A 23,474-nucleotide genomic window follows, 5' to 3' on the forward strand; every position below is an offset into this window, starting at 1 on the left:
CACTGAATGGTCTTTTAACTTTATTTGAAATAAATAACTCTCTTCAAAGTTCATTTTAATCCCATTTTTATCACATTATTCACCTGTCGTCAATTAAGCTAATTAACCTAATTACATATATGGTAATGTGCTAAATTTTTAACATATTTTTCCAGTCTTTTGTTGTCTCTCAGTTCCTTGAAAGCTAAATTGAAATTAAAATATTAAAATATTTTTCAAAAACAAAATAATTTGATATCAGTTAATGTGCTATCCTTGTGCTAAATTCAGTTAAATGTCAGAGGAAATTATTCAATTTTGGTTTTATTGATATGTTACACACAATTTTAACAAAAAAGAAAAATCTGTGGGTTTGCTTTCATACAAATTTTATCAAAGTAATAGAGTGTATTTATGAGTCATTTTCAGTTTTGATAATCAGGCTATTTTTTCAATTGCTTTTCCAATTCAGGGCTTCCTGGCTCCTCCTTGAATCGCTACCTTATCGTGGTGGAGGGGTTTGTGTGTCCCAGGGATCCCAAGGGCTATGTTGTCTGGGGGCTTTTGCCCCCTGGTAGGGTCTCCCATGGCAAATTGGCCCTGGGCGAGGGACCAGACAAAGAGCGATTCAGAAGACACTTATGAAAAGGATACCCAGGGAACAGTTTACCCTGCCCGGGATAGGGTTACCGGGGCCCCGCCCTGGAGCCAGGCCCGGGGAGGGTGCCTGAGGGCGAGTGTCTGGTGGCCGGGCATTAGTCCATGGGGCCCGGCCGGGCACAGCCCGAAGAAGAGGCATGGGCCCATCCTCCTGCAGGCCCACCACCTGCAGGAGGCGCCATAGGGGTCGGGTGCATTGTGTGCTGGGTGGCGGCCAGGAGCGGAGGCCCTGGCGGACTGACTGCCAATAGGGACATGGAATGTCACCTCTCTGGTGGGGAAGGAGCCTGAGTTAGTGCGTGAGGCTGAGAGGTACCGGCTAGATATAGTCGGGCTCACCTCTACGCATGGCTTGGGCTCCGGAACCAGTCTCCTGGAGAGGGGCTGGACTCTGTCTCAGTCTGGAGTTGCCCCTGGTGAGAGGCGGCGGGCTGGGGTGGGTATTCTAATATCCCCTCGCCTTGCTGCCGGTACGTTGGGGTTTTTCCCGGTGGACGAGAGGGTTTGTTCCCTGCGCCTTAGGGTCGGGGAACGGGTCCTGACTGTCATCTGCGCTTATGCGCCGAGTGGCAGTTCAGAGTACCCAGCCTTCTTAGAGTCCCTGGGGGGGGGGGGGGGGGGGGGGGGTGCTGGAGGGTGCTCCACCTGGAGACTCTGTTGTCCTGCTGGGAGACTTCAATGCTCACGTGGGTAACGACAGCGAGACCTGGAGGGGCGTGATTGGGAGGAACGGCCTCCCTGATCTGAACCCGAGCGGTGCTTTGTTATTGGACTTCTGTGCTAATCACAGTTTGGCCATAACGAACACCCTGTTCGAACATAAGAGTGTCCATAAGTGCACGTGGCACCAGGACGCTCTAGGCCGTAGGTCGATGATCGATTTTGTAATCGTATCAGCAGACCTGCGACCATATGTTCTGGACACTCGGGTAAAGAGAGGGGCTGAGCTGTCAACTGATCACCACCTGGTGGTGAGTTGGATCAGGTGGCGGGGGAGGACGCTGGACAGACCTGGTGCACCTAAACGCATAGTGAGGGTGTGCTGGGAACGTCTAGCAGAGGCCCCAGTCCGCGAGATCTTCAACGCACACCTCCGGCAGAGCTTCAACAGCATTTCGAGGGAGACTGGGGACATTGAGTCCGAATGGACCATGTTCAGCGTCTCCATTGCCGAAGCTGCTGCATTGAGCTGCGGCCGCAAGATGGTTGGTGCCTGCCGTGGTGGTAATCCCCGAACCAAATGGTGGACACCAGAGGTGAAGGGAGCCACCAGGCTGAAGAAGGCGGATACAGGAGGAATAATGCGGTTTTCATCCTGGTCGCGGAACACTGGACCAGCTCTTTATCCTCTCGAGGATACTTGAGGGTGCATGGGAGTTTGCCCAACCAGTCTACATGTGTTTTGTGGACTTGGAGAAGGCATTCGACCGTGTTCCTCGGGGTGTCCTGTGGGAGGTGTTGCAGGAGTATGGGGTGTCTGACCCATTGCTACGGGCCATTCAATCCCTATACAACCGTTGCAAGAGCTTGGTTCGCATTGCCGGCAATAAGTCGGACTCGTTCCCGGTGGGTGATGGGCTCCGCCAGGGCTGCCCTTTGTCTCCGATTCTGTTCATAATTTTTATGGACAGGATTTCTAGGCGCAGCCAAGTGGCGGAGGGCTTTCGCTTTGGTGCCCTCAGAATCTCATCTCTGATTTTTGCAGATGATGTGGTTCTGTTGGCTTCATCGGGTGAGGGCCTCCAGCTCGCACTGGAACGGTTCGCAGCCGAGTGTGAAGCAGCGGGAATGAGGATCAGCACCTCCAAATCTGAGGCCATGGTTCTCAGCCGGAAAAGCGTGGAGTGCCCACTCCGGGTCGGGGATGAGTTCCTGCCCCAAGTGGAGGAGTTCAAGTATCTCAGGGTCTTGTTCGCGAGTGATGGGAGAAGGGAGCCGGAGATCGACAGACGGATTGGGGCTGCAGCTGCAGTAATGCAAACGCTGCACCGGTCCGTCATGGTGAAGGGGGAGCTGAGTGTAAAAGCGAAGCTCTCAATTTACCGGTCGATCTACGTCCCTACCCTCACCTATGGCCACAAGCTGTGGGTAGTGACCGAAAGAACGAGATCGCGGATACAAGCGGCAGAAATGAGCTTCCTCCGAAGGGTGGCTGGCCTCTCCCTTAGAGATAGGGTGAGAAGTTCGGCCATCCGGGAGGGGCTCAGAGTAGAGCCGCTGCTGCTCCACATCAAAAGGAGCCAGCTGAGGTGGTTCGGGCATCTGACAAGGATGCCCCCTGGGCGCCTCCTGGGTGAGGTGTTCCAGGCATGTCCCACCGGGAGGAGGCCCCGGGGCAGACCCAAGACACGCTGGAGAGATTATATCTCTCGGCTGGCCTGGGAACGCCTTGGTATTCCCCCGGATAAGCTGGAGGAGGTGGCTGGGGAGAGGGAGGTCTGGGCCTCTTTGCTTAGGCTGCTGCGCCTGCGACCCGCGGATGAAGATGGACGGATGGATGGATGGATGGATGGATGGATGGATGGATGGATGGATGGATGGATGGCTTCCTGGCATAGATGAAAGGGCTGGGTCAAACCTGGATAGGTTGCAACTTTAATCCAGACCTAACATAAAGAGAAAGACAATTACTCACACGTGGCCAACTTAGAATCACCAGTTCAATTCAATTCAATTCAATTCAATTCAATTTTATTTATATAGCGCCAAATCACAACATAAGTCGCCTCAAGGCGCTTCATAGATACAGAGAAAAACCCAACAATCATATGACCCCCTATGAGCAAGCACTTTGGCAACAGTGGGAAGGAAAAACTCCCTTTTAACAGGAAGAAACCTCCGGCAGAACCAGGCTCAGGGAGGGGCGGCCATCTGCTGCGACCGGTTGGGGTGAGAGAAGGAAGACAGGATAAAAGACATGCTGTGGAAGAGAGACAGAGGTTAATAACAGATATGATTCAATGCAGAGAGGTCTGTTAATACATAGTGAGCGAGAAAGGTGACTGGAAAGGAAAAACTCAATGCATCATGGGAATCCCCCGGCAGCCTATGTCTATTGCAGCATAACTAAGGGAGGATTCAGGGTCACCTGGTCCAGCCCTAACTATATGCTTTAGCAAAAAGGAAAGTTTTAAGCCTAATCTTGAAAGTAGAGATATTGTCTGTCTCCTGAATCCAAACTGGAAGCTGGTTCCACAGAAGAGGGGCCTGAAAACTGAAGGCTCTCCCTCCCATTCTACTTTTAAAAACTCTAGGAACAACAAGTAGGCCTGCAGAGCGAGAGCGAAGTGCTCTAATAGGGTAATATGGTACTACAAGGTCATTAAGATAAGATGGGGCCTGATTATTTAAGACCTTGTATGTGAGGAGCAGGATTTTGAATTCAATTCTGGATTTAACAGGAAGCCAATGAAGGGAAGCCAAAACAGGAGAAATATGCTCTCTCTTTCTAGTCCCTGTCAGTACTCTTGCTGCAGCATTTTGGATTAGCTGAAGGCTTTTCAGTGAGTTTTTTGGACATCCTGATAATAATGAATTACAGTAGTCCAGCCTGGAAGTAATAAATGCATGAACTAGTTTTTCAGCATCACTCTGAGACAGGATATTTCTAATTTTAGAGATGTTGCGCAAATGGAAGAACGCAGTCTTACATATTTGTTTAATTTGTGCATTGAAGGACATGTCCTGGTCAAAAATGACTCCAAGGTTCCTCACAGCGTTACTGGAGGCCAAGGTAATGCCATCCAGAGTAAGAATCTGGTTAGATACCATATTTCTAGGCTTTTCAGGGCCGAGTACAATAACCTCAGTTTTATCTGAATTAAGAAGCAGAAAGTTAGCGGCCATCCAGGTCTTTATGTCTTTAAGACATTCCTGCAGTTTAACTAATTGGTGTGTGTTATCTGGCTTCATGGACAGATAGAGCTGGGTGTCATCTGCATAGCAGTGAAAATGTATTCTATGTCTTCTAATGATACTGCCTAAGGGAAGCATGTATAATGTAAACAGAATTGGTCCTAGCACTGAACCCTGTGGAACTCCATAATTAACCTCAGTGTGTGAAGAGGACTCTCCATTTACATGAACAAATTGGAGTCTATTAGATAGATATGATACAAACCACTGCATACCTACAGCATGTTCTAATCGCTCTAATAGGATATTATGGTCGACAGTATCGAATGCTGCACTAAGGTCTAGCAGGACAAGCACAGAGATGAGTCCACTGTCAGAGGCCATAAGAAGATCATTTGTAACCTTCACTAAAGCTGTTTCTGTGCTGTGATGAGCTCTGAAACCTGACTGAAACTCTTCAAATAAACCATTCCTCTGCAGATGATCTGTTAGCTGTTTGACAACTACTCTTTCAAGGATTTTTGATATGAAAGGAAGGTTGGAGATTGGCCTATAATTAGCTAAGACTGCTGGGTCTAGAGATGGCTTTTTGAGTAAAGGTTTAACTACAGCTAGCTTGAAGGCCTGTGGTACATAGCCGATTATTAGAGATAGGTTGATCATATTTAAGATCGAAGAATTAATTAATGGCAGGACTTCTTTGAGCAATTTTGTAGGAATGGGGTCTAAAAGACACGTTGATGGTTTGGAGGAAGTAATTATTGAAGTTAACTCAGAAAGATCACTTAGAGAAAAAGAGTCTAACTTAACATCAATGGTACTAAGAGTAGCTGTAGATAATATTACATCTGTGGGATGATTACTGGTAATTTTTTCTCTAATGATAAAAATTTTATTTGTGAAGAAGTTCATGAAGTCATTACTAGTTAATGTTAATGGGGTTGTTGGCTCAAAAGAGCTCTGACTTTTTGTCAGCCTGGCTACAGTGCTGAAGAGAAACCTGGGGTTGTTCTTATTTTCTTCAATCAGTGATGAATAGTAAGATGTTCTGGCTTTGCGGAGGGCTTTCTTATAAAGCAGCAAACTATTTCTCCAGGCTAAATGATGATCCTCTAAATTTGTGACACGCCATTTCCTCTCCAGATTACGAGTCATCTGCTTTAGGGTACGTGTTTGAGAATTATACCACGGAGTCAGGTACTTCTGATTAGAGACCTTAGTTTTCACAGGAGCTACAGTATCCAGAGTCGTACGTAGTGAGGAGGTGAAATTATTAACAAGATAATCGACCTCTGTTGGGGTAGCGTTCAGATAGCTGCTCTGCTCTGTGTTGGTACAGGGCATTGAAGATGATAACAGTGGGTGGATTATATTCTTAAACTTAGTTACAGCACTTTCAGAAAGACATCTACTTGATAAAGTCTACTCTCCACCGCTGTGTAATCAATTATTGTAAATGTAAATGTTATCAGGAAATGATCAGACAGGAGAGGGTTTTCAGGAAACACTGTTAAATGTTCAGTTTCTATGCCATATGTTAAAACAAGATCTAGAGTGTGATTAAAGTGGTGGGTGGGTTCTTTTACATTTTGAGAGAAACCAATTGAGTCTAATAACAGATTAAATGCCATGTTGAGGCTGTCATTTTTAGCATCTACATGGATGTTAAAATCACCCACAATAATTATTTTATCTGAGCTCAGAACTAAATTAGATATAAAGTCTGAGAAATCAGACAGAAACTCTGTGTAAGGCCCAGGTGGACGATAGATGATAACAAGTAAGACTGGTTTCTGAGTTTTACAGCTGGGGTGGACGAGGCTAAGCATCAGGCTTTCAAATGAATTAAAAGTCTGTCTTGGTCTTTCATTAATTAATAGGCTGGTGTGAAAAATTGCTGCCACACCGCCCCCTCGGCCTGTGCTTCGAGATTTCTGGTAGTTAGAATGACTCGGGGGTGTTGATTCATTTAAACTAACATAATCATCCTGCTGCAACCAGGTTTCTGTAAGGCAGAGTAAATCAATTTGTTGATCAATTATTAAGTCATGTACTAACAGAGACTTGGAGGAGAGAGACCTAATATTTAATAATCCACATTTCACTGTTTTACTCTTTGGTTCAGATGTGGATACTTTATTGTTCTTTCTTTGTAATTGTTTATGTTTAAGTTGTTTGTTACTGGTTTTTAGTTTGTTTTTTGTCTGTTTGGGAGATGACACAGTCTCTATGGAGATGGGTTTTTGGGGGGGTAGCAGGAGGAGAGAAGCTGCAGAGAGGCCTGTAAGACTGCAACTCTGCTTCCTGGTCCCAACTCTGGATAGTCATATTTTGGGGGGTTTAATAAATTTGTCCATATTTCTAGAAATGAGAGCTGCTCCATCCAAAGTGGGATGGATGCCGTCTCTCCTAACAAAACCAGGTTTCCTCCAGAAGGTTTGCCAATTATCTATGAAGCCCATATAGTTTCTGGGACACCACTCAGACAGCCAGCAATTTAAGGAGAACATGCGGCTAAACATGTCACTCCTGGTCTGATTGGGGAGGGGACCAGAGAAAGTCCGACATTGTTTTGGCAAAGTTGCACACCGATTCAATATTGATTTTAGTGACCTCCGATTGGCGTAACCGGGTGTCATTACTGCCGACGTGAATAATGATCTTACTGAATTTACGTTTACCCTTAGCCAGCAGTTTTAAATTTCCTTCAATGTCGCCTGCTCTGGCCCCTGGAAGACAATTGACTAGGGTTGCCGGTGTCTCTAGCTTCACATGTCTGAGAACAGAATCACCAATTACCAGAGTTTGACCCCCGGCGGGTGTGTCGCCGAGTGGGGAAAAACGGTTAGACACATGAACGGGTTGGTGGTGTACCTGGGGCTTCTGTTTAGGACTATGCTTCCTCCTCACCGTGACCCAGCCGCCCTCTTTCCCCAGCTGCTTGGGGTCTGCCGGGGAACAGCTAGGGGGGCCTACGCTATCTTCGGCTGCACCAGCTACAGGGGCCTGGCTACCTATGGGTGAATGAAGGGTGCGAAGCCGAGTCTCCAATTCAGTAATCCTGGCCTCCAGAGCTGCAAATATGCTACATTTGTTACAGATATCATTACTGCTAAAGGAGGCCGAGGAGTAACTAAACATCTGACACAATGAGCAAGAAAGTGCAGGAGGGACAGGTGAAGTAGCCATGGTGCTAACGAGTCGGCTACGAGCTAAGCTAAGCTAAGCTAGCGAAACAGTACAGAGACAGTGAGTGAATACTTTGGCTATAAATTAGGTAGTGAGTACACAGAAAGTGTGCTTCGGATGAAGCACGTGAAGATTATACTATGAAAAAGAATGTATTTAAAAGTTGTTAATTAAATTTCTAAGCAAATAAGCTACTCAGAAACACCACTGTGTTTGAGCAGGAACAGGAAGTGATACTCTACCGCAGAGCGAGCGAACACCAAGTGATAGCGCCACCAGTTAACTTCATGCCTTTAGCCCGTGGGAAGCCAGAATCCCGAGAAAATATGTAGGCACAGAAAAAAGGTGTTAACCACTGGATAATCACTGCCACTGTCCAATTATCACCGCTATAAGAATAGCACTGACTACACTTAATTCAATTGTTCCTCTGTTCTATTTTTTCATTAAAGGACTTTTAACTATACTTTATTTTTTATCTGCTTCTATTTTAGGTGATGATTTAAATATTCTTACTTTTCTTCTACACCTGACATGTGAACTCAAATACAGAACAAACATTTATATCAAATATTTAAAAGACTACTCTTCTATATTTATTTTTTATATTAAAAATTAATCAGATTTAGTTGTGTTTATACAGCAGAGATCTGCACCCAGTGTTATTCAGTTGAACAAGCCTGATCATGTGATAGAAGTAGTACATTTGATTGAATCTTAACTCCAGTGGAGATATTGCTTTAGCTATTCATTATTACTGTGTCTAGTAAAAGTTCTCTATACACTTAACAAGTTCAGCCAGATGCAGTGGTCTCCATGGTGACTAATAAATGATACATTATAAGATATAGATAGCTGCAGACAAATATAAAGTGGGTTTCTGCTAACTGCCAGGGTTGAGGAGAGTTGAAACAATGGGGAGATCACACCTTCTTGCTCAGAATGCAATCACTCACAATGAAGGGCCTGACAAGACCACCCTCATTTAGAAAACGATCAAAGCTCCTCTTTGAGTGAGCTGGCATTTTAGTTCCTCTGTGTTGTTTTCAATTTCCCCAGTATGCAAATTGTTTCCACATTTCCTTGGGAAGTAATGAGGAAAATAAAAAAGCTCTAACCCCAGATGAAAAGAAAATGACTTTTGAAATGACATACATACACTATATTGTGGTACCCAAACAAAAACAAACAGAAACACACACCGTCAAAAAATACAGACAATTAATGAAACGAACGTAATACAATATTTTAGTTGCCTCCTTTTGCAACCGTAATAAATTGAATAATAGATTTCAGTATTATTTTTCTAATTAAATGTTCTACTTTAGTAGTCCTTAACCAATGTTTTATAAAAAGGAAAAGGGTTGAGAATTTGTGTCATTATGTCATTTACTTGTTAAAAATAGGTCATTAGAAATTCACTTAATACTCTGGATAAAGAAAATGGAGTCTAGACTGGTTTAACTTCTTAAACAGCTGAAAAAAAATATTGATATCATCAATAAGAATGAGTGGCACAGAGCATCTATAATTAATGCTACCATTAATGGCAGAGAAGGGACGCGAGTGCAAATTGAATTTCAAAATCCAATATAAAAGCATATATAGTCATATACTGGAAGTCAGCAAACAAGAACAACCAAAGGCAAGGAAATTGGCAGGCAATGGTCAAGTTCAGAAAATAAACCAAAATAAGTATCCAAAAAAAAAGAGGAAAAGAAAAAAGCAACACAGAAAACCACTTCAAAGAGTTATTTCGATGAGTACAAAGAATATGCCTAAAGAGTGGTGACCTCCAAGATTTACACACCAGTTTAAGTAACCGTGGAAAGGTGGTGAAAAAATTTGTTGGGAAACTCCAACTAAAAGTAAAATTAACCAGTGCAAATATAAACAATAGCTTTCAAAACAAACAGATACTAGATCATCAAAATCTTGAAAAATACAGTGCTGGTCTATCACTTGTGAAAATGAAGCAAAAACATTTTTTTTTGTGTGTGTGCGTGTTTTTTTTTAATTGATGTGTCAATTTTGCTATCTTACTGTGTGACACTGCCTCTGCTGAGAATGAGCTTAGTTTGAAATCATCTAAAAAGAATTAATCTCATTCTCTTCGTCTCACACCTGTCTCCATCTGCTGCCTAGAGACTTGTTTAATTGTTTTGCTTCACCTTTATCTTGTGCAAATGTGTTTGAGCCAAAACATACATGAGCCCAGCTGTTGGATGCCATTCTGGGAAAATAACCACTGGCACAGATAAAGTGAATAATTGTCTTCACCCTTTAGAAAACCTTTGAAATACTCACAAATATAATCAGATAAATATTAGATAATTCACAGTAGGGTTTTTTGAATTTGTTTGTTTTAGTTTTCAGTTGGACCAGAGGGTGATACAGTGCAGATTTATCCTAATATCAGACACATCCATGACCTTACATTTACGCTATCTTTAGTGTTACATTGTCTTCAATTGATTTTCCCAAACCAGTCAATAGAGAACAACACATCCACTTAAATCTAACAACATTACCAATAGTGAGACATAACAATACTAGTATCATGATGCAGGAGCTGATTGGCTAACCATCATTTCTCCTTCTGTGCTCATTTTTTGTAATCAAGGGACCTTTCATAGCACTATTCCGAAAAGTCAGACACATTTGTGTAAGGAAAAGAAATATTAATTACAGTTAATAAACATTACAGATGTGTGATTTGTAATGCATTTTAACTTTTAATAAATAAATAACAGACAAAAATTGCTATCAGTTATCATAGTACGTCTCTAATTTTCATTGCCAAGTCAAATAAACGAGTGTATTCATCTTCACAGAGCTTTAAAATGCAGCCTGTCGTATGAGTGATTATGGATCCATTCATTCGAGTTCATTTATATCTCTGGTGGTAGGAATGAAGTATGTGTTTCTTTTTTTCTTTAAATATCTTCATGAGTGATGTCTTTGTAATGGCATTAAATCAAGTTGTCTTGCGGCTTTGGGTTTATTCTGTCCATCTTGAATGTTGCTTTTGCTCATCAAAAGCTAAAATTGTTTGCAATTTGCTAAAATCCTCTAATGATGACATATTCTAAACTTGCGTATTTTGAATATCACTTTGCAATTATCTGTTTTTTTAATAAATCACTACAGAAGTCTGGAGGCAAAACCTTTAGATGGAAAATGAAATACCAAAATATCAAAATACCAATAGCTTTTCACACTTTCATATATAAATTATGCTGTTGAAGCAGAGCGTCAAGTGTATTCATTTTATGACAGCAGAGAAACAGAACATCCAGGGCCATCTTCAAGCTCTGAAATCAAGTATTTATCAGAAGCAGCTCACAACACAGCAAGAGGGGTAAAACTCTTTCCTTGTCATGTTGCACCTTCTGTGATGAGTTCTTGGTTCTCCTGGTTGGTCATTTTCGCTCTCACTCTCTCTCCCTTTCCTCTGACTGTGTGGGTGGGTGTTTCAGAGGCGGAGTTTTGCCCTGGTATCCATCCTCTGAAACACCCACCCATGAAGGATTCCTGATTACACACCTGTTCCAGTTCAAGATAATTATAGCTGACTTATTTAATATGAAGGTTTTCCGTCATTCAGTGCTCAATCTTTATGCCACAAGCGGTAACCTGCTCTGCTTTTTGTTAGTGGGAGTAACTCAGGAAATTGTGTTTGCGGACTTGACCTTTTTTTATATCTTTAGCTCTGTACACTATCAAAGTTGATTTTAAATCAAACCTGTTATTAAAAAAAAGAAACACTGTCAGGTTTAATTTAAGAGGTTTAATAAAAGTATTACATGATATTGATCTGCTAGCTGTTAGCTGGGAGAAGTTTCCTCTATTATTGTTGCTGCTGCTATGTTGTTGCAAATACCACCACAGCATTTTAGTGCTTTTGAGGCTAATAACAGTGATATTAATTGCATTTCACTGCATATAACATTACAAACATTTAAACCTGCTGTTAGTTAATGCTACTAATGTATAATGAACTAATGTATAATGAACTGTGCCGTCTTCATTCCTGTTCACCTTGTACAACTCAGACTTTCAATACAACTCGTGCTCATCAAACTGACTCTGCAATGGTTGGATCTATTAGTGATAGGCAAGAGAAGTACAGTCTGAGTGGATGATTTTGTGGAATTGTCTGAACAGATCGAAAGAGGACAACTGCAAGGCCTCTGTCTATCCTGGGACAAGTTGTTGACATAAGCTGTGTCCCAATTCCGGGGCTGCATACTTCGAAGGCCACATTCGTATGCCAGTTACGTAACAGGAAGGCAATGAGGGTGATTTCATTTGGTTTCCAAGACTCATCCAAATGTGTCCCACAGATGTGTCCTGATTTTAAAGAATACATTAAGTGTATTCTTTTCAGCCCACACTATCTGAAGATTGCACACCGGTGGCAAATAATTACATTTTCCGTGCAATAAACTTTTAATGGTAAGTCACAGATTTCACCTCATGAAGGTATCTAGAGGTACACATGTTAAAATAACAAAAAACCTTAACACCTCAAATTTGGCTAAATTTGAGCTAAGTCACATGACATTAATGATGACAGTTGCTACTTAATGGGCTCAGGTCCCACATGCTTTTAAAGGCATTGCTTTAAAATGTCAGTGGTTCAAAAGTTGACTGTAATTTTACAGAGTCTGTGACAATTTTATGGAGTAGCAATAATATATCCTGGTTTTCACAGTTAAATATCACTTTCAAAGTCCCATCAAGATTATTATTTTGTTGCTGATGCTGGGTTTATTTGGTGGTGTCCAGTTTGGTGTGTTTTCTTGTTTGTTTTAGGGAGAAACGAGCAGACAGTTCACTTGTTAAGCTAAACAAGACAGATCTGTAGGATAATGTCTTTTTTCCTTATAGATATGTTTCCTGTGTGATATTAAAAAACACAAAATATATATAAGGGAGAGGTTATGGGACAGAGAAAAAGAAAGAGGAGCCAGCCAGTGGCAGCTGATGAGAAGAGGGGAGAAATATATGAGTAGTTTTCTCTAGTTTTGACCAGTTTATGATAGCTATTCAAAATCCATCTTTTTAGTTAATGTTAAAATAATGTTGTCATCAAAGTGGGATTGTGGATGTTTTCAGTGGTGGAAAAAGTACTCGAGTAAAATATAAAAAGATCAGATCAGTATGTAAATATCACGAAAAGTAACTCCTGTCAGTATTTTATCTCAGTTGTTTGAAATACATTGCATTTTGAAAGGATATTACTGCTATATTCATCTGTCTGTTCCATATTACAGCTGTAGACCTTATGTTATGCTTTACAAATTTTGAGGGAACTTAAATTGCAGCTATTAAATAATATTTTATAAGGATTTATCTGTATCATCTCTGTCCTGTTAGACATTTATCAGCCAGATACCTTTTCCATTGTGATTTAGGACACAGCTCAAGTGTGTGAGTAAATTACAGGGGTCCACATCAACAGACCGAAGAAAAACCAGAACGGAGGCTGTGTACAAAAAAGAGAAGAGCAGGCTATATTTCCTTAGCAAGCTGAGATCCTTTAACATATGCAGCAAAGTGTAGTTTTTATCACATAGTTGGGACAAATGCACACAAACGTATGTGTGTGTGTGTGTGTGTGTGTGTGTGTGTGTGTGTGTGGGGGGGGGGGGGGGGGTTAATAGGGAGGGGTAGTTCGTGACACAAGCAGACTCAATACCGCTATCGGGAAGGGCCAGCTCTTAGACTGGCTGTAAACTGGGCACATTTGAAGCTGTCAAAAAGAAACTTTGATCCATCGTATATTCCTGACCACCTCCTACACCACTTACTGAAAAGGCAGAAAAGACTAATTCACTTCTCTTTCATTTTAATGGAGAGACCAAATATCAACCAAAAATCCAGGAAAAGCACATTACATGAACATTACACACTGACTTGCATGTCATTGAGTGAAATAATTATTTGACCCCAAGCAAAGTAGGACTTAGTACATGGTGGAGAATACCTCGGCACAGTTGTAAGACAATTGTTGTAGTTGGTCACCCGGTTTGCATAGATCTTAAGAGGGATTTTGGCCCACTCATCTGTACAGAAGCTGTCAAACTTCATTGTGTTCCTTGGCTGCTGCTCGGTCACTCAAAGTTTCAGATTTTTCTATACGACTGAGGTCTGGAAACTGGCTGGGCACTATATTACCTTAATGGGCTTCTTCTTTATCCACTCCTTTGTTTTTGTTGTCTTTTTTGACTCAATGTCATGCTGGAAAACCCAGCATCAGTGTTATATTCAAATTGTTTTAGCTTGTTTATGGTTAACATTTTGTGGACAAAAGTCCTGGGCCAACTACACACCCTCATAAACTGCTCGACCATGGAAACCGATTCCATAAAGGTCCTAGTGTAAAGTCTTTTTTTGTTGATGTCAGTGCGAGAGGAGATTTGTAATTTTACAGTTATTGCAGCAAAGTACTGGCCACTTATACACACCTTAGCTGTAACTTAGTGACCATGGTCTGCCACTTTATGAAAATGCTACTGCCATATCTAGTTTTTATTACTTTATATACTTTTATATATCATTATAATACTAATGATATATAAGAGTATAACACCAATCATTATTTACTATTTATTGAACTAAATGAGAACTGGACATTGGGGTTTATGCTCATTGTTTGTCTTTTTCTTTGTTAATGTACATACATGCTGTATTGCATCTTGGGGTATACCTGGTCAGAACAGAATACAGTTAGACAGTTAGAGAAGACTATACTCACAGCGACCAAAATGACCAGTTGCTTTCTTTCCCGGGATCTAGAATATTCTGACCCCTCAAACACAATCTGTTCTTTTCATCCTGAAAGGCTGAGTGCTATCAGGATGAGGACTTCTTCCATCACAGCACCCACACACTGAGACAGAATGACGGTTATTTTGAAACTTTACACTTTTTGCACTTTCTAAGTGCTGTGGTACCAGCTGGCTTCCATCCCTCTACCCCATCTCCATGATTTGTGTATTCATTACTGTACTTTCTGTGTTTGCAGTTGTTTTGTGTTTAATGGTTACATTCTTCTCATTTCTTAGACTGTCTTTGCTTATTTAAACCTGGAAACACATGACAACTAAGACAGTTTTCTTCTAAACCTTTGTCATTAACCCTCAACTTTAAATTACAGCTCTACTGTTTTTTAGAAATGGTACTGCGCTAATCATTAAAACAATTTGTGTTATTTATATTTATATTTTTGCCACACTTGAAGCCATTTCATATGATCATTGCAATATGTTTGTGTGACACTCCAGTGTGCCTCTGTGTATTTCAAACTTACATAACTCTTGTTACTAAAACTTGTCTTTTCTGAAATGTTGTGTTTATGTGTATAGCAATGGCATGATAGGTATGAACTTGCCACTATAATTGCCACAGTCAGAATGTTGTTCACTCCATAAACTGAGAGACTAATTGCATAAAGGCTACACTTAATAAAAAATCGTTCACGTTGAACAGCGCATGCATGGCTGTTTTTATAGTATGATTATCATGCAGCTAATTATTGTTTTTAATGACTACCATAATCACTTTTCATTACAGCACATTGTTACTCCTGTACACAATCAAGAACCAAAGCAAAATCAAAATGAAAGCAGAGATAAGGAATTATCTTTTCACATCTACTTAATGGCAGAATAGGAATTTTTTTAGACAATGAATGAGAAATTAAATTCCTAAAAAATACTTTTTAAAGTGAATTCTATGCTTTTCACAGATTTATTTGCACACTGCTTGGAGGTTTCACAAAAAAAAAAAAAAAACCCAAAGAAAATTATGTGCATGCTATCACATTTGTGCATTGCTACCACTTCAGTGGTGAGTCTTCAAATGTGTGAAGCTTCAAGTTTTGGGGCCTATCATCTCCCTCCAGGTACCTGCATGTTTCCTCAGGCACCCAAAGCTGTGGACTTCTCCAGACACGAGGTGATAAGCGGTATTTGTGCTGCAGCCAAACCTGTCTGAGCTTCACAGTAGCTGAAACTGAAATGTGAATACATTCTTCTACCCTGTCCCCTCCCTGGCTTATAACATAATTAGATCTGCTCTTTCTTCCTCTTTGCCTACACTTTTCTTCAAATTTGTCTCAGATTAAAACAGAAATATCTCGTTGTGCTGCCAAGGAGTCTGGCTGGGGATGTGACAATCTCATGTTTGAACATCCCATTTTGTCATGTGCTGTTGCTGAAATCACTCTGTGTTGATCCAAGTTGTGTCTCACTTCTGCTCACAGTGCTTCCATTTTACGTACCTTTTAAATCAATGGTTATATTCAAGGTGCTAAAAACCATACAATCTACAGATGATGGCAAAACACAATATTGCCAAGTGAATTTGTTTTCTGATTTTGTTCCCCATGTTATTTCTGCAAGTGTCTGTGTGGTATGTGAACAATTTAAGAAATAGTATTATGATAAATAGTACCACCGATCAGTTAGAAATTGCTCTGTTTTTTAGGGGCCCCTAGTGGGGAAAAAAAATACAATGGGTAATTTGGTAAAAGAAACCCCATATTTACTTGCAAATGTAACTTGCTTGTAGGGTAGAATACTTCTTATTAGGGAGAAGTATGGGCTGACAAATAGAAATCATATTGTCATTTTCAGCTTTGCTGAAATAGTTTAGTTACTTTTAGGTACCACTTTACAATAAGGCTCCCCTTATAGATGCTAATAAATAGTTTATAGCTATATTATTAATTAATCTGTAAATGCTTTATAAACCATTATTAATGGTTTATTATGCATTAGTTAAGGGTGAGAAAGAGGAAAAAAACTGACCGGTTTCTTGCCAAATAGTGAGCCAAATGTGTTCACCTATATATTTCATCTAGAGTTGCTATATTAAACATTTCAGACTAAGTTACTATCCTGTAAGCACAATCAGCATTTGTAAACATATTTTTTATCACATAAAATTGTACTTCAGAAATGCATTATAAATATCCACAACTATCAATCGGAGCTTTGTTGTAAAGTGTAAAGCATAAAACCATTTATTAATGAATAATAAATATTTATAAATGCCAAATGGGAGCCTTATTGTAAAGTGTAAAGCATGACACCATTTATTTATGACTAATAAACATTTATAAATGCCAAATGGGAGCCTTATTGTAAAGTGTAAAGCATAACACCATTTATTAATGACTACTAAACATAAATGACAAAAGAGAGTTTTGTTGTAAAGTTTAAAACATGTCAACATTTATTAAGGACAAATAAACATTTATAAAGGCCAAATTGGAACCTTATTGTAAAGTGTAAAGCATAACACCATTTATTAATCACTAATAAACATTTATAAATGACAAAAGATAGCTTTGTCGTAAAGTTTAAAACATGTCAACATTTATTAATCACTAATAAACATTTATAATTGCCAAAAGTGAGTCTTAAATGTATAATGTCACCATTTATAACACTTAGACCTAAATTACAATCAGTGCTTGAAATAACATTTAACTACTGTCAAAAATGGCAATGTATTGTAAGAGTAACACATGTAAAATTAAATGTGTTTTTTAAAACACCAAACAGTCACCCACTCCAAAAAAAGTTCATGTCAGACTGGTTCAAACTGGAAATATTTTTTGTATGTCCTTAAATAAGCGTCCCAGTGGTCCATCAGGGTGTCGCGAACCAAGCCAAGATGACCACTCAAGAACCATCAGGTGTTCCTCCAGCAACTTCTCAGTGCGATTTCCTCTTAGTCTACGGACATGTCCTTTGATGGTCATCCAAGCCCTTTCGATATGCTGTGTATGACTGCCAGATTGAGGATCTACAAACCACCTGCTGTGATTTACAGTGTAATGTCTGTACCCTATGTTTGTCAAAACATTCTTGTAGGCTCTCCACTCATCACTGATAATGGCACTACCCAACTTAACATGCTGTCTGATCAGAGGAACAAGGTGGCGCCTTGATCATTTTTCAACAAGTTTTAACACGAGCCTTCGCCTTTTGTCTTTAATTCCCATCATTCCAAATACCCATTTCTTCCTTTTCCATGCATTTCCAAAGCGTCCACGTGCATACTGAAAACAAAAAGAATAAATTTTAACAGAATATCTACAAAGAAACATTCAAAAAGATGGTTGCTTCTACTAATTTGTTTTACTTATGGTAAAGGTTTCCATGTTTAGAGGACACATTCAGATCTGCATTGATTCTAACAAACCTGTCTGAGAGTTTACCAACCTTTCGCTGATGACGGAGACAGCTTTCATCTATAACCACAAATTCTCTGTCACCACCAAGACGGTGTCCATTGTTTATTCTGTGTCTTTTAATTGCACGTATACAAACATGTCGAATGTGTCTTGCCATGCTACTTAGTGTTCTGGAGCTGCCAGCCACTTCATCATCGATCATATCTATTTGTCTGAGCCTGAGCCCTTGTGAAAATCTGTGATAGAAATTGAGGCAATTATTACTTACTGAGGCCCTAATTTTATTTCACAAGTCTCGTATTGGTGTTCAATTATGAAAGGTGCATTGCTATTAATGTCTACATCTACATATACCTGTAAATGAACTTCATCCAACTGAAAAGAGATGTTTTTGATTTCTCAAAGAGGGAGCCAGTTCTAATTGTTCTGGAAACTTTCCTATGACTTGCTCTTTTGCAGCACCTGAGAACATATCAATGAGTTAAGTAAAGAAATGGACCCTTAAACAAGAGCATTAATTGAAAAGATAATCACAAAATTAAGTATGAAGAAAATAATAATGAAAAGAGGTTAATGCTCCCTCTTGCATTGATAACCGAAATATTTTGTTATATTTACTACATGCACTACATTATCATGCATTATACATACCACATATATTGGTCTTTCTTCACCACGGAAATCATTTTCATCTTATGGTGACAAACAGGACATCTAAGCTTCTTTTTTAGCAGGTGTTTCTTCTGCAGCCATTTAATGAGCCTTAATGCCTTATATTTAGTTTGTTTTCCTTCTATTCTGGCGCGCAATCTCATTCCCAAAGACATTCTGGTGGAAAAAAATGAGTAATTTATTTTATTATCACCTCGAAACACCGTAAAATACTCTATGGGAGTCTAGTGCAAATCGGTTCAGAGTTAAAGAACTTCACATGCTATATAAAACAAGCCCTATAATCAAAAATAGTCCCACGCAAAAAAGAGGATTGTCTCACCTGTTATAATGTATCTCCGACTTTGTTATGTAGATCTAACCCGCTGGATTCATGCTAAAAAAATATGTTCTGCTGCCAAAGGGAGGGAAAACAAATTTAATTTAAAGCAGAGGAGCTTATACAACCATCCAATCACAGTTAACTTTATTAAGGAAAGCCCCTCCTCTCAGAGTGCGACAGGCAGTGGAGCGCTCTGGAAGGTCAAGCCAAAGGGGCACGAACAGACACACTGAAGGCGCTCGTTCAAGTTGCTGCGCCATGGATGGAGCAGAAGATAAAAATTTGTGTGCGTCTGCGACTTACACAGTTAGCACACGTTCGAAGAGATACAAAAAGCAGAGACTGGATGATCTAGATTGCACTAAGCCAACGACGTCAGCAGTTAGACATGAAGGTGAGTATAATGCTAGCTAGCTAGCTACCGAGCCATTTGGCTGCTAGCTACAGTGGCTAACTAACATCACATAACATGTGAATAGCTCTATTACTATTGGTTATTCCAAACGATTGATATCACTTAGTTGTATATTTTTAGTTTTGTTTATGTGCATCATTAAATTTATATTAAACACCCTGGTAAGGCAGTACACATAAGAATTATTTGCCTTGTTTTAGAAATGTCTGAACCACCACATGTGTATATAACATAATTTTTACAAAGTGGCTTTTTATAAATTCAAGTTGTAACCGTTTTTAATCAATATTTTATTTGAGTTTCCCAAGTTTAGATTATAAAATATTTTAGTATTGTAATTTAATAATTGTTTGTTCTTTAGATTCTTCTTCTAATCCTGCCCCTACTGCAACTGCCCTTCTTAACAAGGAGCGAGAGAAACTGACTTTTCTTAAGGAGGAACTGGAGCGCGACACCCTGATGGACCACTGGGACGCTTATTTAAGGACATACAAAAAATATTTCCAGTTTGAACCAGTCTGGCATGAACTTTTTTTGGAGTGGGTGACTGTTTGGTGTTTTAAAAAACACATTTAATGTTACATGTGTTACTCTTACAATACATTGCCATTTTTGACAGTAGTTAAATGTTATTTCAAGCACTGATTGTAATTTAGGTCTAAGTGTTATAAATGGTGACATTATACATTTAAGACTCACTTTTGGCAATTATAAATGTTTATTAGTGATTAATAAATGTTGACATGTTTTAAACTTTACGACAAAGTTATCTTTTGTCATTTATAAATGTTTATTAGTCATAAATAAATGGTGTTATGCTTTACACTTTACAATAAGGTTCCAATTTGGCATTTATAAATGTTTATTAGTCCTTAATAAATGTTGACATGTTTTAAACTTTACAACAAAACTCTCTTTTGTCATTTATAATGTTTAGTAGTCATTAATAAATGGTGTTATGCTTTACACTTTACAATAAGGCTCCCATTTGGCATTTATAAATGTTTATTAGTCCTTAATAAATGTTGACATGTTTTAAACTTTACAACAAAACTCTCTTTTGTCATTTATGTTTAGTAGTCATTAATAAATGGTGTTATGCTTTACACTTTACAATAAGGCTCCCATTTGGCATTTATAAATATTTATTATTCATTAATAAATGGTTTTATGCTTTACATTTTACAACAAAGCTCCGATTGATAGTTGTGGATATTTATAATGCATTTCTGAAGTACAATTTTATATGATAAAAAATATGTTTACAAATGCTGATTGTGCTTACAGGATAGTAACTTAGTCTGAAATGTTTAATATAGCAACTCTAGATGAAATATATAGGTGAACACATTTGGCTCACTATTTGGCAAGAAACCGGTCAGTTTTTTTCCTCTTTCTCACCCTTAACTAATGCATAATAAACCATTAATAATGGTTTATAAAGCATTTACAGATTAATTAATAATGTAGCTATAAACTATTTATTAGCATCTATAAGGGGAGCCTTATTGTAAAGTGGTACCCACTTTTATTTTATTTGAAACATTGTGACTCTCTTTACAGTTTAAACAAGTTTTTATATCACAAGTTCTGTGCAGGCTTTTGTAAAAAGGCTACTAATAAACCTAATAGTATGATAGAAGGACCCAGAACACACCGCGTTTGCAGGGAAAATGAGTGTTTGTTTACAGTGCACACACACTTCTAGGTCCCAGTATCCCTGAAATAAGGAGAGCATGATTACCACATAGGACTCAGTTGTCCTGCCAAACTCTGTGGCACTACCATCTTTACTCAGTGCACCACCCCTCCTCTGTAGCAAAACTGCAGACCACACCTTCACCACAAATAGATACTGACAGATACAGTAATTCACAGTTAGTCAAACTCAGAAAAAGTTTCCTCCAAGTGTCAAGTGTTGCTTCAAAACATATGCAGATGCAACAGAGGTTCAAATGGCCTATTTGTTTTGATTATGACAAAATATCGCAAGTGCACCTAAGATCTGACCTGTATGCAGTTTTTTTCTATTTGAAATGCGAGATATCACATAAACACGATAATTCTCAAGCCCCGCAGAATCTACAGCTGTGGCCAATGCCCTGGCACAGATTAATGCACATGAAAGTGTCACCTGTGCAAGAAGCCAAGATTATGCAGATTTTCTGCAAATCAAAGTGTGCTGTATCTGATGGTGCAGTGTGCCCCTGGTCAGTACTGTAATGCTAATCCAATTTAAATTACATTTATCCAAAAAACTTCCTGCTCAGTGTCCAACACCTTCTCTATCAACAGCCGGAACAGAACTTTAACTTGTAGATTTTTGCTAACAGGAGAAAAATGGCAATGTTGCACCCAAATCCAAGATTTGACTAACAGGCAGACTCTTTTGTCTAGTACCTTGGCATGGACCTTCACAGGAATTAAAGATGGAACACATTCCCCATTATGACAATCCAAAAGGCTATGCCTGTGCAATGTTGCACATAATGGATGGCATTGAGATTTGGAAGATCATTAAAGTACTCCTTCCATCACCCAACTATATCAATTGTTAAACTAAAAGCTCCTCCTCTCTTCAAAGCATATGGGCACAGAACTGAAGATACAATTACATGATCGATAATCAACCTAAAGCCAAGGGTGTCCTTGTACGAAGTGCACTTATGAACATCAATATGCTCAAACATGCTGTTCACTATATGGGCAAACTGTGGTTAGTCCAAAATACCAAAAAGTGCCCTGCTGGCCACTTCAGTGAGTTATTAAGGTACTCTTATTGTATTATCTCACCCTAACATAATCTTCCATATCTGCCCCACCAAAACCACATATGGAAGACACACAGCAACACACATATAATAACAAAGCCTAACTTTTAACATTATATTTTACACAAGGTTGTACAAATAGTTGGCTCTATTTTCTCTATTCTCTATTCTGTTCTCTATTCTCAGTTCAAACTGAATTAACAGAAACTAAAAACAGAAACAAGGGGCATTTAGTTGAACTTCATCCCTGTCATTCATATTTGACAGGAACGGTGCCTTAGCAAGACCATCTGTTTAGAAATTATATTCAGGTTTTTATAATGTAGACACATTCTCATAAAATGCTATTTTATGATACCAGGGCCATTATCTTTCTATCAATTTTAGATGAAATTGTTACAATTTTTAATGACATCCATGGCAATGGATTATCATCTAACTAATGTGAGCATGAAGAAAATTTACTAATTATTCTAATGCATTTTTGATTCTAATCCTGAGTTTATTTTGCAGTACTGAGAATTAATTAATAAATAGTATTAAGAAAACAATGCTTAAAAGAACAAAATTGTCCTGCACTTATTATTGACAGTGTTTTTCATTTGACATAAATATTTCACTATTTTTTACAATTCACAAATGAGTGCATGGAATGTGTCTACTGTCCTCATTTTTCTCATTTATACATCAGATCTGCCCACAGTGTCAGGATGTCAGACTCATAGTCTGATAATAGATTACCCTTTTGTAACATGCTCAAATAAACCCTGTCTCCTCTTCATTTTCATGCTGTGGAGATGCCTCTTTTTTGTTCTTGTCCATGGACAAAACTGTAGGTGCTTTTGCCATGAATGAATATGGTGGACCATTAAAAGGTTACAGTCATCAATTGTGGTTAAGAGAAGGGTGGTACATGGGAGGATGGAGTGTGAAATTCTGTTTTAAAGGGAAAGACTATACAGCAGGAGATGTCGAGGATTTAGGTCACCCCAGATTAAGACAAATGGTTGCCTCAGAGAAACACATCAGTTTCTCAGTTCCAGCCAGAATGCCATTACAACATCTGAACACACACGCACGCACATACTGTACACACACAGACACATTCACATGGAATGTAGTCAAAAAACATGTTTTGCACTCATAATGTCACAAATAATCTCTTAATTTTGTCTAGCCATTAAAAAAAGGGCGAGAGAGAGAGGGGAAGACAGGGAGAGAGAGAGAGAAAAGAAAAACAACAACAGTTGTGTGTCTCTGCAGTTACTGGAGTGTCTTAGCAGCTTGACGCCTCACTTGAAGGAATTAGAGTTAGATCTTTCCATATTTAACCCATGCTCCATTTCCAGCATAATCAGTATTTTACTGTACTGATTAGCAAGTAATCACTTAATCATG

The 23,474-nt window shown here is 39.3% G+C and overlaps 2 long non-coding RNA genes across 2 annotated transcripts; one reads left to right on the forward strand and one right to left on the reverse strand.

The window, feature by feature from the left end:
- Window positions 1-17,050: 17,050 nt before the first annotated feature.
- On the reverse strand, window positions 17,051-18,675 carry LOC113028723 (uncharacterized). Its single transcript, XR_013910116.1, has 4 exons — window positions 18,548-18,675; window positions 18,251-18,358; window positions 17,925-18,132; window positions 17,051-17,761 (listed from the first exon to the last, which is right to left on the reverse strand). It is a non-coding gene; the product is annotated as an uncharacterized LOC113028723 (long non-coding RNA).
- Window positions 18,676-19,063: 388 nt separating this feature from the next.
- LOC145429789 (uncharacterized) lies at window positions 19,064-19,990 on the forward strand. Its single transcript, XR_013910118.1, has 2 exons — window positions 19,064-19,284; window positions 19,667-19,990. It is a non-coding gene; the product is annotated as an uncharacterized LOC145429789 (long non-coding RNA).
- The last annotated feature ends 3,484 nt before the right edge of the window (window positions 19,991-23,474 follow it).

The sequence above is a fragment of the Astatotilapia calliptera genome, chromosome 1 (genome assembly GCF_964374335.1).
Source record: "Astatotilapia calliptera chromosome 1, fAstCal68.1, whole genome shotgun sequence".
Taxonomy (NCBI): domain Eukaryota; kingdom Metazoa; phylum Chordata; class Actinopteri; order Cichliformes; family Cichlidae; genus Astatotilapia; species Astatotilapia calliptera.